At 40.1% G+C, this 17,115-nt stretch overlaps 1 protein-coding gene across 2 annotated transcripts in view; it reads right to left on the bottom strand.

Moving 5' to 3' along the window:
* The window catches only part of LOC131676234 (uncharacterized), a 157,734-nt gene that overhangs the window by 16,338 nt on the left and 124,281 nt on the right, over positions 1–17,115 (bottom strand). The gene's annotated exons all lie outside the window — the stretch shown is intronic.

The following is a 17,115-nucleotide window of genomic DNA, read 5'->3' as shown; positions in this document are numbered from 1 at the left end:
CCACTTTTTTCCTAACTCTCTTCAGCTATACGTTGACTTTGGACGAAAAAGCGGTAGAATGGATGGTGAGTAGGGTGTAGGAATTTCCATTACAATGTGAGTGGGTTCTGAGGTTTTTTTTTCTTTGGACGTGCACAAAGAATTTTAGATTAGTCGATAAAAAGCTTAATTTAATTTATCCTTTAAGGAAGCTACCTTGCGTGTAGAACGTTATTTAAGGTGGACGGCAGAAAGCTTGTTATGCAGGACGATGTGTACCGAGTAGAAAGATGAATGTTTGCTTTCCATTCCTTTGCTTTTAGCTAGGTCGTTTTGATGGTTCAAAGCTGATTGTTTATTATGGGGAGAAAATGTTGTAGTAATATCGGCTGGAGTGGAGTTGACATAGTATATAACTGATTAATTTGGTGAGTTTCGAAATAATTGTAAATTTTGCTAGCACTTAGAAAATGACCCTTAAAAAACTGACTACGAAAATCACTGACAATCTCTGATGTCCTGTATGTTATAAATATCCATATCAAGCGAGAAGAAACAGCTTTAATCCTAATTGCGTAGTTGTGTCTGATTTCAAAACGATTTGGAAATCATGACGATCGCACATTGTAGTGGGTTTTAATTAAACAGTTCTATCTTGTTTCCATATACGCACAATGCAATAAATGCTTCGAAAATCATCTATCGTTTATAACATTTTTATTATAAATTTTACTTTTTTTGGATTTGCAAACTTTGGAACATAGTGCAAGCAATCGCAAAGAACTCAAATAGGTCTGGTAGTACTACCCACTCGAAATTAACCGAGGGGAGAATTTCCCACTCAAAATTTAGGAATGAACCAAAACCTGAGATTAACCACGTTTGTGTCTCGCGCACAGTTATGTATCATATCGGATTTTTGTAAAATTGGGTAAAAAACTTAAGGTTTTTTTTCTCGGGTAAAACGGTTTTTTCATGGCAGTTTTTTGATATTTTAATAACTGAACATTTTTGTATTGCTTTCCAAACACTCTTTTATTTGTGAGCATTATTGTCATTAAGTTTTGCTTAATTCTGAAAATTCTGATAAGTTTTGATCAATTCAATCATCTTCTAATCGTTGATCCCGCATTTATTTACAAATTTTGTAGTGAAATAGGTGCTATGTTAGTTGTTTAACATTTTCCAAGCTAAGTCGATTGCGCTTCTTATTATTATAATTTGCACTAGCCAGAGTAACTATGACTATTGTTCACTATATAAAACTGGCTGTGGACTAAATGAAACATAAAAATCGTAAAAACAGAACATGCTTCGTAAAACCGGTTTTTAAAATATAATAGAATGTAAAAATAGGATATAAACTTCATGCGTAAAAAATCGGAAGGAGTTATTTGATATATGAGTCGATTAAAAAAACCATCATTATAAAAACCCTAAAAAATATATCCGATTCTTACAAAGGACTTTTCTTTATTGGGCTTTTGAAGGTAACGTTGTACGGATTTTCCTACGGGAGAATTATACTGGAAGTTTATACTTCGGGTGAGAGCTTTCTAAGCGATTGTTATTTATATTAGATTTTTACATTCTAGGATATTTTTAATGGGTTTTGCAAAGCATCCTTGCAACTTTTATTTTTGGTCGTTCGAATATAAATGCTAGATTTTTAAAAACGTTGAATGAACCTCATAAAATCGAAAAAAATCCATGTTTCGGTCGGATTAAAATGATTTGGAAAAAACCCAAAAATAAAAACCCGTTAAGGTGTAATTTTTCCCAGCGGTACATCACTGCTTGCGCACAAAATAAAGAGTCTGAAATTATCGATGCACAATTTTATTTTTTTTTATTCAGGAGAAACACTATTAGGCTTTTTCCAAGGAAGGCAAAAGACATACACAAGATTCCATTGATTCCAACATCAGAATAGCCGAGATCGTATTAGGTGAAGTGAAGAAAGGACGGGCAACAATTACTGGGAAAAGCAGAAATTAAATTTGCTGTTTTTTGGCAAACAGAAGATCATTGTAAGGACATCATGAACCGAACCACCGAGTGGATGGATCCGCTGGGAACTGTTTTGGGATCAGGTTTCCCTATCCAATATTACTACTACTAAATATTGAAAAACTCGTTGAAGTTAGGCGATCTTTCATAAATATCACTTTCTAGTGCCCAAGTATCTACCTTCTCATTACCATTCTACTACTTTTTCATTACCCGGAATGGAGTCATGTGAAAAAACTCAAACTATGGTAATCTGGTAGGATTTTTCAGATAAAGTAGGGGAATTATGGTTAAAACCGACACCTTAAGCTTAACACATTTTCTAAGTTGACACCAAACCAATAAAATTATAATTTTAATGCACAATTCTTCTTCAGAAAATTCTTCACAAGACCTAATTTTTTCAGCGCTTCGAAAAATTAATTTCATTAGAAATTATTGGTTGTAAAACTTGGAAAACAAAGTGACTTTTTGTATGCACTGCGGGTAAAACCGACACCCTATAGGGGTAAGATCGACACCCCCTTTAATTTATTTTCTCTCCACTGTATTAAAATCTTTATCTTTATTAAAAATTAGATATATGCGTGATTAATAAAGTATGCGTATGTATGATGCAAATATGTGCTTTTTATTGCTTCATCATGTAGTGAGGGGAAGAAAGTTCGAAAGCGTAGTACTATAAATAAGAGTATTTTATGCTATAGGATTATTTATTGATATGAGTATTTCCAAATAATCCTTGCGCACATCATTGCAACCTCCAGTGTCATTTTATTTCGTAAGAGAAGATTTACAAGCGTTCTACGTTCTGCTAATTTGATTCATTCACTTATAAGTGACACACACACTTCTTAGTAAAACTATCTTTTTCAGATTTGATTTTTCGGACTCTGATCATCAACGATCTATTGGGGTATACATACTATCATTGTCTCATTGTGATAAAGTTCGTCTATGACAAACCAAGAGAACACTAGAAATTCGGTTTGATGACCTTTTTGCAGAAATAGCAAAAGCTTCGATAGAATCAGATAAGCAAAAATTCCAATTTTTGATTTTTAAAGAGACTTATAAGAAATAAACACAATTTCAGCTATTACTATAGTCTGCTAATAGTGTAATTGAAGTGTCACAAAGATCCACAGCCTTTTGTAATGAATCGCAAGTAAACACAACCATCTTAACAGTGTGTCAGTTTTACCCTAACCAAAGGGTGTCGGTTTAACCCAACAGCGTACATTTTTTTTATAAAAGCTATTAAAAATATTGAATTTCTCAAACTCATCTTCAATGCACCCAGTTGATCATAGGAACGGCCGATAATAATAGGTACTGAAATTTGTGGTGATTTGAAAAGCTTTTGTTCGGTTAAAACCTTAAAATCTACCAACGAAATTTTACATCCATACGAGTATGAACGCTGCTGTCGTATGTTTTGTTTATTTTTATGACATTCGGCGCACTAACGTAAATCCAATTTTTCTTAAACTGCTCTACATAAACGTACTAATAATAATGCATCATTATGAAATGAATAAAAATTTTATTTCTAGGAAAAGTTGTGGGGTGTCGGTTTTACCCACAGTGTCGGTTTTTCCCACAATTCCCCTACTCAGAAACTCCCTCCCCAGAAAAATTTACATGCCTCATCGAACGGACAGCCTCTTTGGAACTGTTGAGCTGTTATTGTTAGGTAAATAAAGAAATAAAAAACCATTAGTTTTGGAGTTAAAATATTTGCGGCACAGTCTCTTTAATGGTCGGTCTCACCACTACTATCATAATAATTGGGTCATTCAATGAGAAAAAAATCTTTTTTATTACATACATCGATAAAGCTGATTTTCGTGATTACAAGTGTTTTTTTCAAACTCAGGAAACGTGAAAATAAAATTTCAATTTAAAATAAAGAAATATGTTGACAGTCTTGATTTGACATTATCAGAAGCATTTGACATATCGAATTTCACGACAAATTATGCCCTGTCAGAAAAAAATGAATACATATTCCCGCAGGGTTATTTTTATTTGACATAAACACCATCCAATGTGTATAGTTTTTTTCATTTTGGGTGTTGTCTTGATAGGCCAGATGTAAACAACCGCAGTTTTCCTATATATGGTTGTCTATGTTTACATGAGATTTATTTAAAAAAACAAAAAAAAAATCATTTTTACGTATTACAACGATTTTTTTTGAAATAATGTTATATTATGTATATTGGACCTACAATTTATCGAATGGAGCGGAAAACTATAATGACCCAATTGGCACAGAAGCGATACATAGCTGTCATCATCTGATGAACGTTACGGTGATACGCTGACGACAATGCTCTGTGTGTTTCAATAACAATATCTATTATATACTGTATTATCATTTCACTTCGATACGTCTATTGTTCGAATCCCGCATGAATGTGTACAATATGTTAATTCGGACATCACTGTCGTCAAGTTGGTCCCTCGTGGCAGAGATCCTAGAACGCTGTCCCCTACAAAGTTGGCATGCCCACGGATCTCAAAGAAAAGGCTATGACGGCGTCTAAATGGCCAGTTGGGATTGCTTATCGTGAGTTTGAAGAAAAGTAGGATTCCAGAAAGGTTTTTTGGAAACCGAATGCGCGCGACTAAACAACAATGACTGCTTCCACCGCTCTTCGCTCTCTTCCTAACTAGTAACATCGCCTGTTTCACATCCTGTATTACCTGTTCTCGAAGTTGCCGCACATTACGAGCAGTTTCTTTCCGTTTACTTCCAAAACGTGCGTGGAATGAGAACGAAAACACAAGAATTCCATCTAGCGATTTCTTCTAGTGCCTACGACGTCATTGTCCTAACGGAAACCTGGCTGCGCGAAGACATCCCGATCAGAAATCAACATCAAAATTATATCGAAATAAGATATTATATCATGGAAAAATTTTTTTTTTTTTTTCAATTTGTTTATTTGATAAGGCACGTATGCGTTAGCTTAAAGGTGCCATTTTTTCATTGTTTTACATTTTGATTTTCTTAAAACTAGGGGGTTACACATTTCAATATTATTTTGTTTTATATGATGAAACTAAAAAAAAATTACAGCTAACTTATACATATAAAAGAGGGTATAATATAATATTCGTAAAATTTGGGGGACGGGTCATTTTGTGTGTTCTTTTTATAGTAATTCACTTTATGATTTTTAGAAGGGAGATTGTAGGAGAAATTAATTATTAACTAAGCGGAACATTTTACAAGCTTATTAACTAGAAATAACTAGAGAGAGAGAGAGAGTGGTTCAAGATTAGGGGTAATTAATTAGGGCTATTTTAAAGTAGTGGTACTGTTGTGCATTTCTTAACGAGATTAACTATTGATCAACTAAAACTAGAAGATAGGGGGGCACATAAGTTGTGGAAAGATATTCAAGGGGAGAAGGGGGTGAAGTCATACATCTGTGTATCAGAGACATGGGAGGGAGGGTGGACAAGGCTGAAGGGGGGGGGGGGGAATGTAAACTCAGTTTCCGGCATCAGGAATTAACGGCCAGGATTACAGATTCGAACGGATTGATCAACTAAAACTAGAAGATAGGGGGCACATAAGTTTTGGGAAGATATTCAAGGGGAGAAGGGGTGAAGTCATACATCTGTGTATCAGAGACATGGGAGAGAGGGTGGACAAGGCTGAACGGGGGGGGGGGGGGGGGTATAAACTTTCAGTTTCCGGCATCAGGAATCAACGGCCAGGATTACAGATTCGAACGGATGTATCAAGTATTGGGACGCCGGGCGGTTTTCCTCGAGCCGGTAGGGGTTCCTCCAGACGATTTCGTAGTACGGCTCAGATACGGATCGGGAACACACCGCGCTGCGCGTGTGATGTTGTACTGTAGATCTCGTGTTGTTGGTTCATTCGCCAGATGTTTTGTCTCGTCTTGGAGTCGTATCAAACCATCGTTGGGGACGGTAGGCGGAAGAGGGCACTTCTGGGAATGATAAGAGAAAAGATAGGGGCTTTTAAATTTGGATATTGATGGTTTTGAGGAACGTGTATATAAGGGACATGTAGAGAATATCGCGGCTTGCTAGTACATCTCGAACCGGGACATTGGGTGATCTTCCTCGGGCCCGAAGGGAATCGAATAGTTGAGATCTGGCAGAACAGTACTCGGCGCATGCCCAGACAACATGTTCGATTTCGTGATAACCGTTGCCACAAGCGCAGATACCGCTATCCACGAGCCCAATACGCCGGAGATGTGCGTCCAGCGTGTAGTGATTGGACATGAGCCGAGACATCACGCGAATGAAATCCCGACCCACATCCATTCCCCTGAACCAAGGTTTCGTCGATACCTTAGGGATTATCGAATGTAGCCACCTTCCCAGTTCACCATTGCTCCATGAAGTTTGCCAACTTTCGAGGGTTCTGTGATGAGTAATACTGAAAAATTCGCTGAAGCTAATTGGTCTTTCATATATGTCACCTTGTAAAGCGCCCGCCTTAGCTAAAGAGTCCGCTTCTTCATTACCTGGAATGGAGCAATGCGAGGGAACCCAAACTAAGGTAATCTTGTACGATCTTACAGACAAAGCACGCAGGCGCTCCCAGATTTTCCCCAGAAAATATGGAATGTGCTTTCTAGGTTTCATTGAACGGAGAGCCTCGATTGAGCTGAGGCTATCCGAGACAATAAAGTAATGATCGGTGGGCAAAGTATCAATGATCCCAAGGGTATACTGAATAGCAGCAAGTTCTGCGACGTAAACTGAAGCAGGATCATTGAGTTTGAATGAGGCGGTGAGGTTTTGATTGAATATACCGAAGCCAGTGGAGCCGTCGAGGCTTGACCCGTCGGTGTAAAACATCTTGTTGCAGTCGACTTCTCGAAATTTACTATGAAAGATGCTAGGGATCACTTGCGGACGTATGTGATCCGGGATTCCACGAATCTCGTCTTTCATGGATGTGTCGAAGAATACAGTTGAATCAGAAGCATGAAAGAGATTGACACGGTTGGGATAGTATGAAGAAGGATTGATATTTTGTGCCATGTAATCGAAGTACAAGGACATAAATCGGGTTTGAGAATTGAGCTCGACAAGCCTTTCGAAATTTGCAATTACTAACGGGTTCAAGATATCGCATCGGATGAGCAATCGATATGAGAGTTCCCAAAATCGATTTTTCAGCGGAAGGACGCCCGCCAGCACTTCTAAACTCATCATATGTGTCGAGTGCATGCAACCCAAAGCAATACGCAAACAACAATATTGGATTCGCTCTAGTTTGATGAAATGTATGTTCGCAGCGGAGCGGAAACAGAAACTCCCGTACTCCATCACCGACAATATTGTTGTTTGGTACAGCCTGATCAGGTCTCCTGGGTGGGCACCCCACCATGTTCCGGTTATTGTACGGAGAAAGTTGATCCTTTGCTGGCACTTCTGTTTCAGATACCTAATGTGACATCCCCAGGTTCCTTTAGAGTCGAACCAGACCCCGAGATATTTGAAAGTTGAAACCTGAGCAATAGTTTGACCCATTAATTGAAGCTGTAGTTGCGCTGGTTCACGCTTCCTTGAAAATACGACTAGCTCAGTTTTCTCCGTGGAGAACTCGATACCTAGCTGAAGGGCCCAAGCAGACAAATTGTCCAAGGTATCTTGCAATGGTCCTTGCAGATCGACGGCTTTGGGACCTGTAATAGAGACCACACCGTCATCTGCAAGCTGCCTTAGCGTGCAGGAATTGACAAGACATTCGTCAATGTCATTCACGTAAAAGTTATAGAGAAGGGGGCTTAGACATGAGCCCTGGGGAAGACCCATGTAGCTAATTCGTGATGTCGATAAATCACCATGCGAAAAATGCATATGTTTTTCAGACAGCAAGTTTAGCAAAAAGTTGTTTAGAGTCGGTGAAAGACCATGCTGGTGCAGCTTCTCAGAAAGAATTTTGATAGAAACTGAATCAAAAGCCCCCTTTATATCTAGGAAAACTGATGCCATCTGCTCTTTGCTAGCATAAGCCATTTGAATTTCTGTTGAGAGCAACGCAAGACAATCGTTCGTCCCTTTGCCTTTGCGGAAACCAAATTGTGTATCTGACAGTAAGCCATTTGCTTCAACCCAATTATCGAGGCGAAACAAGATCATTTTCTCGAACAACTTTCGGATACAGGACAGCATCGCAATCGGTCGATACGAGTTGTGGTCGGAGGCTGGTTTTCCTGGTTTTTGAATGGCGATGACCTTAACTTGCCTCCAGTCATGGGGGACAATATTACCCTCAAGAAACTTATTAAATAAATTCAACAAGCGTCTCTTGGCAGAGTCTGGCAGATTCTTTAACAAGTTAAATTTGATTCTGTCTGGCCCTGGGGCTTTATTGTTACATGATAAGAGAGCAAGTGAGAACTCCACCATCGAAAACGGTGTTTCGTTCGCGTTATTGTGAGGGGACGCGGCGCGGTAGATCTTCTGTGCCGGAGCGGAATCCGGACAAACCTTCTTGGCAAAATAGAATATCCAACAGTTTGAATATTCCACGCTCTCATTAGTACTGTTTCGGTTTCGTAAGCGCCGGGCCGTACTCCACAGAGTGCTCATCGATGTTTCTCTCGTTAGTCCGTCGACGAACCGGCGCCAGTAGCGACGTTTTTTGACTTTTATCAAACTCTTCATGCGCGTTTCCGCCATCGCGTACTGTCGGTAGCTAGCTGGCAGCCCGTCGTCCCGGAAGGTCTTATACGCAGCGGCCTTCTCCGCGTACACGTCTGAGCACTCTTTGTCCCACCATGGATTGGGAGGACGCCCGCGGGAGTTCGCGTCTGGTACGCGTTTAGTCTGAGCTTGAATCGCGGTATCGAGAATCAAGCCAGCCAGGAACCCGTACTCTTCCTCCGGAGGAAGCTCTTGAGTGCACTCGATTTTGTCGGATATCGCGGACGCGTAGCTCTTCCAATCAATATTTCGTGTGAGGTCATACGAAACATTGATTGTATTCGGTGGCCCTGAACCGTTAGCAATAGTAATTACGATTGGCAGATGGTCGCTGCCGTGGGGATCAGAGACTACCTTCCACATGCAATCTAACCGCAGCGATGTCGAGCAGAGGGACAGGTCTAAGGCGCTCGGTCGCGCTGGAGGGGCAGGAATCCGTGTCATTTCACCCGTATTCAAAATAGTCATATTGAAGTTGTCGCAAAGCTCATGGAGTAGGGTAGATCGATTATCGTCATGAAGGCAACCCCATGCCGTGCCGTGGGAGTTGAAGTCACCTAAAACTAGCCTCGGTGCGGGGAGGAGTTCCGCAATATCGCAAAGCCGTCGGTGGCTAACTGAGGCTCTAGGGGGGATGTAGGTGGAAGCAATACAAAGGTCTTTGCCTTTAATTCTGGTTTGGCAAGCGACAACTTCAATGCCTGGTGTCGAGGGGAGGTCGATCCGATTGAAAGAATAGCACTTTTTGATCCCCAAAAGTGCTCCTCCGTAAGAGTCTTCTCGATCCATGCGAATAATATTAAAATCGTGGAAGTGTAGGGTTATTTCTGAAGTGAGCCATGTCTCGCATAGGGCAAATGCATCGCATTTCAAATTATTTAGTAAGATTTTAAACGAATCGATTTTCGGGATAATGCTTCTGCAATTCCACTGTAGAACAGTGATTAAATCCTTGACCTCGTTCGATGAATTAGCCATCGAAGGATACAATCGCTGAAAGAAGGGGCCATTTCGCAGTGAACTGCATCAAAAATGTTTTTACTGCGGGGAGAAAGCTTATCAAGATACTTTTAAGGGGGTCAGAAATGTTTAACGCTGTAAGAATACGGTCCACAATGTCAGAGAAATTTATTAAGCCAGCACTGTTTTCTTTCTCTGGCTGAGATATGGGAACACTTGGGGTTTTTGATGTTCCTGGAAGTGCTGGGAACTCCTTTTCTGAGCTCAGGTTACTGAGACCGGGAGCGACTTGCTTCGGTTTTGCACCAGTACTTCCTTGAGTAGTTATTTTAGGGGGACCATGAAGAGACACCTTCTGGCCTTTACGACGAAGCTTGGAAGAAGAAATGTTCTTCCTTTTTCTACTACTTCTAGGCACAGCAGAAGATGTTCCCTCCTGGGGTTCATCACAGTCGCCTTCGTCAGTAGACAAGTTGGTAAAGATGTTCGTAGAGACAGGTGGCGTAGCTATCTTAAGCATTTCTGCAAAAGATCGCTTAGAGCGTCCCTGAAGGGAACGCTTAAGATTTTCCTCGCGCTGTTTGTACGCGGGACATGAAGGGAGATCATGTGGGTTTCCCCCACAGTAGAGACACTTTTCGACATCTCTACCACAGGAATCATCCGCATGATTCCCACCGCATTTCTCACAGCGGGCTTTATTGCTACAATGGGAGGCTGTGTGTCCCAATTGTTTGCAATTAGTACAGTTCATGACCCGCGGCACAAAGAGGCGAACAGGTAGACGAACCTTGTCAAAGAGGAGGTAATTGGGCAGGGCAGAGCCGGCGAAGGTCACCCGATAAGAGTCTGAGTTGACGTATATTTTCTTACCGTCAGCTGCGACTGATGCTGAATGCAAACGTTTGCATTCCAGTATCTTCACTGGCTTAAGCATGGGGTCTTTGAAACAGCCAGTCCCATATTTTAGCAGGTCCTCGCAATTCAGACTCGAATCGGAAACGATCCCACTGACTTCAACTCTGCTAGCTGGAATATAAACCCTGTACTCCTTCGTAAAGGGCTCGTAGCCAGCAATATCGTTTGCCTGAGCAGAACTGTTAACCACCACCCGAAGCTTATCAGGGCGAATTTTCGATATTTCTGTCACGGCCGAATACCGATCCGTCAGAACTCGAGAAATCTGCAACAGATTCAAACACTTTTTTTCTTTGGTCCGGAAGAAGATCACAAATGGCCCGGTGGCCGAGCTCGGATATACCTTGAGCCGGGGAGCCGATTTTATTTCGACGTCCATCTCACCTTGAGATGAACCGCCGTCAGGGGAAGTCATTTTTGCACGGGCCTATTGCCCAGTGCACGTTATTAAGACAGCCAAGAAGGGGAAACGAAAACTAATACTTAGCTTGTGTAGGTAACGGTATCCAGACGGCTTACTAAAAGAACACTGCTTCACTTCACTGACCGGCTAACGGTACTCAGAAACAGAAACACAAAAGAAGGGAAAAATAATGAAACCTCAACTAGGCGTAGAGTGTGCCAATAACCTTGAACGCGGATTAACACTATTTGTCGCTATAGAGTGTACGGACCGATGACAAAAGACTTCTATCTCGACTGAGTGCTCGATAACGAATGATGGAAAAATATATGTCTCTGTTTGCTATAAAATATAGCTGGATAGTTGTTAAAATATCAAGTTTTTATACCAAGAAAATGTATCGGTTATATCTTATTATATCTCAGTCTATTTTGATATAAAGTCTTTTTGTTGAGTCTTGGTTTGATATAATAATTATATCACACAGTCGGATATTTAAGATAGTTTATATCTAATTGAGGACAGTAAATATATCTGAAAATATCAGAATTATATCACATAAATCCAAATATTTTTTTCTGTTTTTAATTAATAAATCAAATAATTTCTTGTTAAAGATAATTCTCATCAGTACAATTTGCATTTAATTTCGCTGTGTTACTAATTTGATTATTATTATTACCGTCGCAGCTACTTATTAGAAGTTGTTCTAACTTAGAACTCGCAGTTAGTTCAGCGTACTTTTATAATTTGTTAATTTTTTTCTGGGGTGTTCCTGTTTTGCGCTTTACATCCTTAGTATATTCAAAATTCTTATTCCTATTCTTTCGCATGTTCCAGTCTTTTATACTCTTCTTTAAAAGCTTGCCTGCAATTTATATACATTTAGCTTCCATTCCTCTTCAGGGTTTACACAGTGCTGCTCTTTTGGCTTGTCCTATGCCGAAACCGGTCTAATCAAATCTCTAAAGCTACTTGCTGCTTCGTGGGCCTACAGCGGAACATTTTCTCTGTTGTGTTCTGTAATCAGCGAGTAATTTACAAATGTACATTCTCTTATGTATTTACATTCCAACCTATGACAAGACAAGACTACCAGTAATGCGATTTGGAGCCAGTACTTGGGAGGATTCATCTCTAATGGCATCATTATAGCTTCGTAAAACTGTCTTGGAAAGATATTATTTTGTTGTTCTTACTATGTTGAAAAGACAATATGGGTGATATAAATATGATATATTATATGATATCATTATTGACAAATCAAAACATGATATAATTTAAATTTTTTTATCATTCGTTCCAAGCGACATATATCAAAATTATATGATCATATGATATAAATATCAAATCGAGCAATAATTTTGATATATTTTTGATATGGTTTTCTGATCGGGATATTAAACGCTGAACTCTCGACGAACTTCGTAATATACCGCTGCGACCGCAACTCAACAACCAGTCATATGCGTCGAGGTGGTGGCGTCCCAATAGCGGTAAAGAACAACCTCGTTGGCTCGCAGCTAAGCTTGTCTGGAATTGAACGCCTGGAGCAAATCGCCGTGCGTATCGCCCTCCCGAATCAATCTGTATATATAAGCTGTGTTTATCTCAGCCCAAATAGTGATCCGGATTTGTATCACGCGCACGCTAATGCCGTTCAATCAATTCTAGACAATGCTGGCAGCACCGACACTGTTCTCGTCTTTGGAGACTACAATCTTCCACGCCTTCAGTGGACACTCGATAATGATCTAAAATGTTACCTACCTATTAATGCCTCTTCGGAACAAGAAATAATTGTAACGGAGTCTATGGTTGCAGGCGGTCTGTACCAAATCTGCTCATTGACGAATGTGACCGGGTGGATCCTCGATCTTGCATTCGCAAACAACACGGATATCGTAGAGCTGCTTGAACCTCCGACTGCTATTCTCAAAGTTGATCCTCACCACAAACCGTTTATCCTGCGGCTACTCCGCCTAAAGGTTCCACTGAAACGAGTCAACAGGAGCTAGGATTTCAAATTTCCATGGTGGAACGCTGAGATTCGCCGTTTACGTAATGCCCTGCGAAAACAACTCAAGCGTTATTTCCGCCATAAATAAGACGAAAACAAAGTTACTCTTCGACGGATAGAACTGCAATACGAAACTGCCCGGAATTCCGTTTTTCGTGAGTATTTGAATCATGTGCAAAATAGCCTTCGCGATTACCCTGCAATATTTTGGAAATTCGTTAGCAGCAGATAACGATCTGGTAGTACTCCCACTGACGTTTTCCTTGGAAACGCAAGCGCACAATCTCCAGCTGATACCGTAAATTTGTTTGCTGATTTCTTTCGCGGAGTGTTTAGAAGCGACTATACCGTCCCTTCGGAAGAGTATTTGGAAACATTACCATCGTACAACATAAATCTCCCCCGTCCCACTGTAAGTCGAGCTGACGTATTGAAGGCTCTGATTGCTGTTGATTCATCGAAAGGGCCTGGCCCCGATCATCTCTCGCCCCAATTTATAAAATGCTGCGCCCACGTGCTGTCTCTTCCAGTGTGTATTATTTTCAATCGCTCTCTCGCTGAAGGCATTTTTCCTATCGCCTGGAAAGAAGCTGCTATCGTTCCCATTCATAAGACTGGAAATATTCACAACGTCGAAAATTACAGAGGTATCTCATTATTAAACTGCTCTCCAAAGTTATCGAAAAGCTGGTCTACAACGTCACGTATGCATCTACATCCCACATTATCTCGGAGTATCAACACGGGTTTGTCACGAAACGATCAACAACTTCTAACCTGATAGCTTACACTTCTAAGTTGTTTCCCGCCGTCGAGAAGCGTCATCAGGTGGACGCAATTTACATCGATTTCTCAAAAGCTTTCGACAAAGTTCCACGCAACATCGCAATCCTGAAATTAAAGCGTTTGGGATTTCCTACCTGGCTGACTAACTGGTTGCAGTCGTATCTTTCCGATCGCTCGGCATTCGTGAGTATAAAAACACGCGCTCAAGCACATTCAGAACACCCACAGGTGTCCCGCAAGGCAGTCATCTGGGCCCGCTTACTTTTATTTTGTTTATTAACGATATCTGTAGTCGGATCAAGTCTGGGAAAATGCTATACGCGGACAATCTCAAAATTTTCCGAACTATCGCTTCTGCACTTGACGCCGTAGTGCTTCAAGAAGATACTATTCAAGAATGGTGTACGCTTAACGGAATGGAAGTCAACGTTAATAAATGCAAAGTAATCAGTTTTGGACGCTTACTTACTCCAGGACGTTACGAATACAGCCTAAAAGGAAGAACAATTGAAAGCGTCGACTCGATCCGTGACTTGGGAGTGCTCTTCGATATGAAGTTGAGTTTAAAAACCATTCTCAATGTGGTTCGTTCAACAATAGGTTAACCATTGCTTGGTACGATATTGAACATATCCATTATTGTTTTTCCATACTGGACCATACAAACAACGGGTTGTTAAGAACGGTTACCATACCAAAATATTTTTTTCCATATTCATTCTGACAACATACCATTCAAGTACCGTATAGTTTAACATATATATTTTAGATCTAGTGCTGCATAAAGTATTGGGTGGAGAAAAAAAACTCTTCCTTTCCACATTTCGATTCTATCGATTGATGATGTTTCATTTCGTTACACACCATCTTCTGAAGAAAGCGTTGACACTAAGTGGACTGACGCTTTATTCAATTGAGCTTCAATTTTTGATCATGCTAATCTACAGGTTCTCGAAGCAGGGTAAACAGACATCCGAATAACAAAGATCTTCAGAGCAATATTAGCCTCTGGCACAAAATTACAATGTAGTATACAAATCTTCAATATGGGATTCAAGGAAGATATTGGCAATGGTAACCAAAATGAGAATTGTTTAATAGTTGAACTATAATGATGGAATATATCAATAGTATTCCCATTATGGTGAGTATTATATGTGTTTGCGCCTACTTCTAATCTATCATCGTCAGCTTAATAAGGTTACACTGTAAACATAGCATACGATCAATCGGTATACCATTTAGATTAGATTCACTTTGTGTAGTTATAGTGAGGGCAATTTACGCTTCTGTTCTGTATTGCCAAGTCAGTATATGTTTCCGGTTGAAACACTTGTGTTCATTAAAAATGTACTTAGACTATAAATAGGCAGATCGCTTCGGATCAAGGGCGGGAGTACTTTAGTACTTTACAACGTGAATACAGTTTAGTTAATTCGTTTTTACGTTATACCTTAGTTCGTCCATACTGTTCGTATATTGTTCATCCGTCTGTTGAATATAGCTAGTTAAGTTCAAATTATAATGTGTTCATCAGTCCGTCAAATCAAAATCCAATAAATCGTAAGAGTTGTTAATTATATCGGCGAACAGTTTTCCCCGGAATTCTCACTGACAAACCATACAGACGCTTTGATGCGCGAAAACAATATGAACAGTTAGAAAATGGTTCCGAAGCTTTCTGGAATTGTATTTATTTATACGGAATGTGGAATACTGTTGTCGCCAAAAAAGCATTCTTGGTTCCATTAATTCCGATCAAAGAGTGAAACGTACATGCAACGTAGGACGTAGCCTCCAAACGAAACATTGTTTTTTTGGTTAATCCGTTGACGAACCGGTGCCAATAATCGTGTTTTTCAGTTTTCATCAAGTATTTGATTTGAGTTTCTAACGTCGCGTATATTCGGAACAATTCGGGCGATTCGACGTTCAAAAAGTATAAGACCTTTTCCCGTACAATTCTGTGTAATATCTTCCCACCACGGTGTGGAAGACCGTCCACGGTTGTTCGCATCGGGTACTCGTTTCGTATGACCAGCGAAAACCCTGTACGGTTCCACTGGATGAATTTCTTGTATTGATCCGATTGTTACGGATATAGTAAATGTATGGCTCTTTCGTTTATTTACACTAATTGTAGCGAAATCGAGTACAATGATAAATCTAATGTGATTGGCCGCGGTGTTGAAGCAGGAATTCATGTCATTTCTACTGTATTTAAGATGGTCATAATGAAATTGTTTCAAATACCATGCAGTACGCTAGATCGGTTACCATCGTGAAGACAACCTCATGGAATACCGGGGGAGTTGGAGTCTTCCAAAACCAGCTGAGGTGCGATGTATATGGAAACAATGCCAATAAGTCTTTGTCTTTGATTCGGACTTGACAACCGAAAACTTTAATACTTGGTACCAAGCAAACGTTTTTCTAATTAAAAGAATGGTACAGTTTCCACTCCAAGAACGCTCCTCCATAGTGTTTTCTTGGCCCTGGCGAATAATGTTAAATTTGTGGAAGATCTCCATAGGAAGTTAACCAAATGCATTTTGTAAAACATGCGAAAAATCTAGGGACTGAAATATGGGAACACTTTGGGTTTTTGAATTTCTATGTGATTTCTACTTCGGTTTTGTAACAGCGATCTTCAAGGGACACTCTCAGGCCTTTACGAGGAAGCTTAGGAGAGAAAATGGTTTTCCTCTTTCGAAAATTTTTAGGCACATTTGAAAATGTTTCTTTAGTAAATGGTGATTTAGTAAACAAGGAAGGAATGCTCCATTTTTTCCCGCATAATTTATATGCGAAATATGTCTAGATAAAGGAAGACTTTTTATGATTCTCTCCGCATTTTCCTCACCGTGCTTTGTTTCTACAATAGGTAGTTGAAGGCCCAATTATTTGCAATTACGGCAATTCATGGCCCGCGCCACAAAAAGGCGAACACGTAGACGAGAGTCGTTCAATTGAACAACGTTTGGAAGAGCAGATCCGGGGAAATGCTTGACATAAAGCTGTTTTCTTATACTCCACGATTTTTGATGAACGCAATTGTTTGTAAACCAGAATTTTCACTGACTGAAACAAAGGGTTCTTGAAGAAGTCAATCCAATACTTTGCAAACAAGGCCCCTGTCGGAGATTACATCATCACTCTCTACCTCTCGGGCGGGTACGTAGGCAAGATACTTTTTCGTACATGGCCGAGTTTTGTTTAGTTAGATCGTGCGTATATCATTGATGTTAAATGGCTTATTTTTGGTTCGGAAGTAAACCATCTAGGGGCTAGTTGTATTAGATGGATATAATTCGTATCGAAAAGG

The sequence above is a fragment of the Topomyia yanbarensis genome, chromosome 1, assembly GCF_030247195.1.
Source record: "Topomyia yanbarensis strain Yona2022 chromosome 1, ASM3024719v1, whole genome shotgun sequence".
Classification (NCBI taxonomy): domain Eukaryota; kingdom Metazoa; phylum Arthropoda; class Insecta; order Diptera; family Culicidae; genus Topomyia; species Topomyia yanbarensis.
Note: the sequence above shows the minus strand (reverse complement) of the source record. Positions and strands in the feature narration are given on the sequence as shown.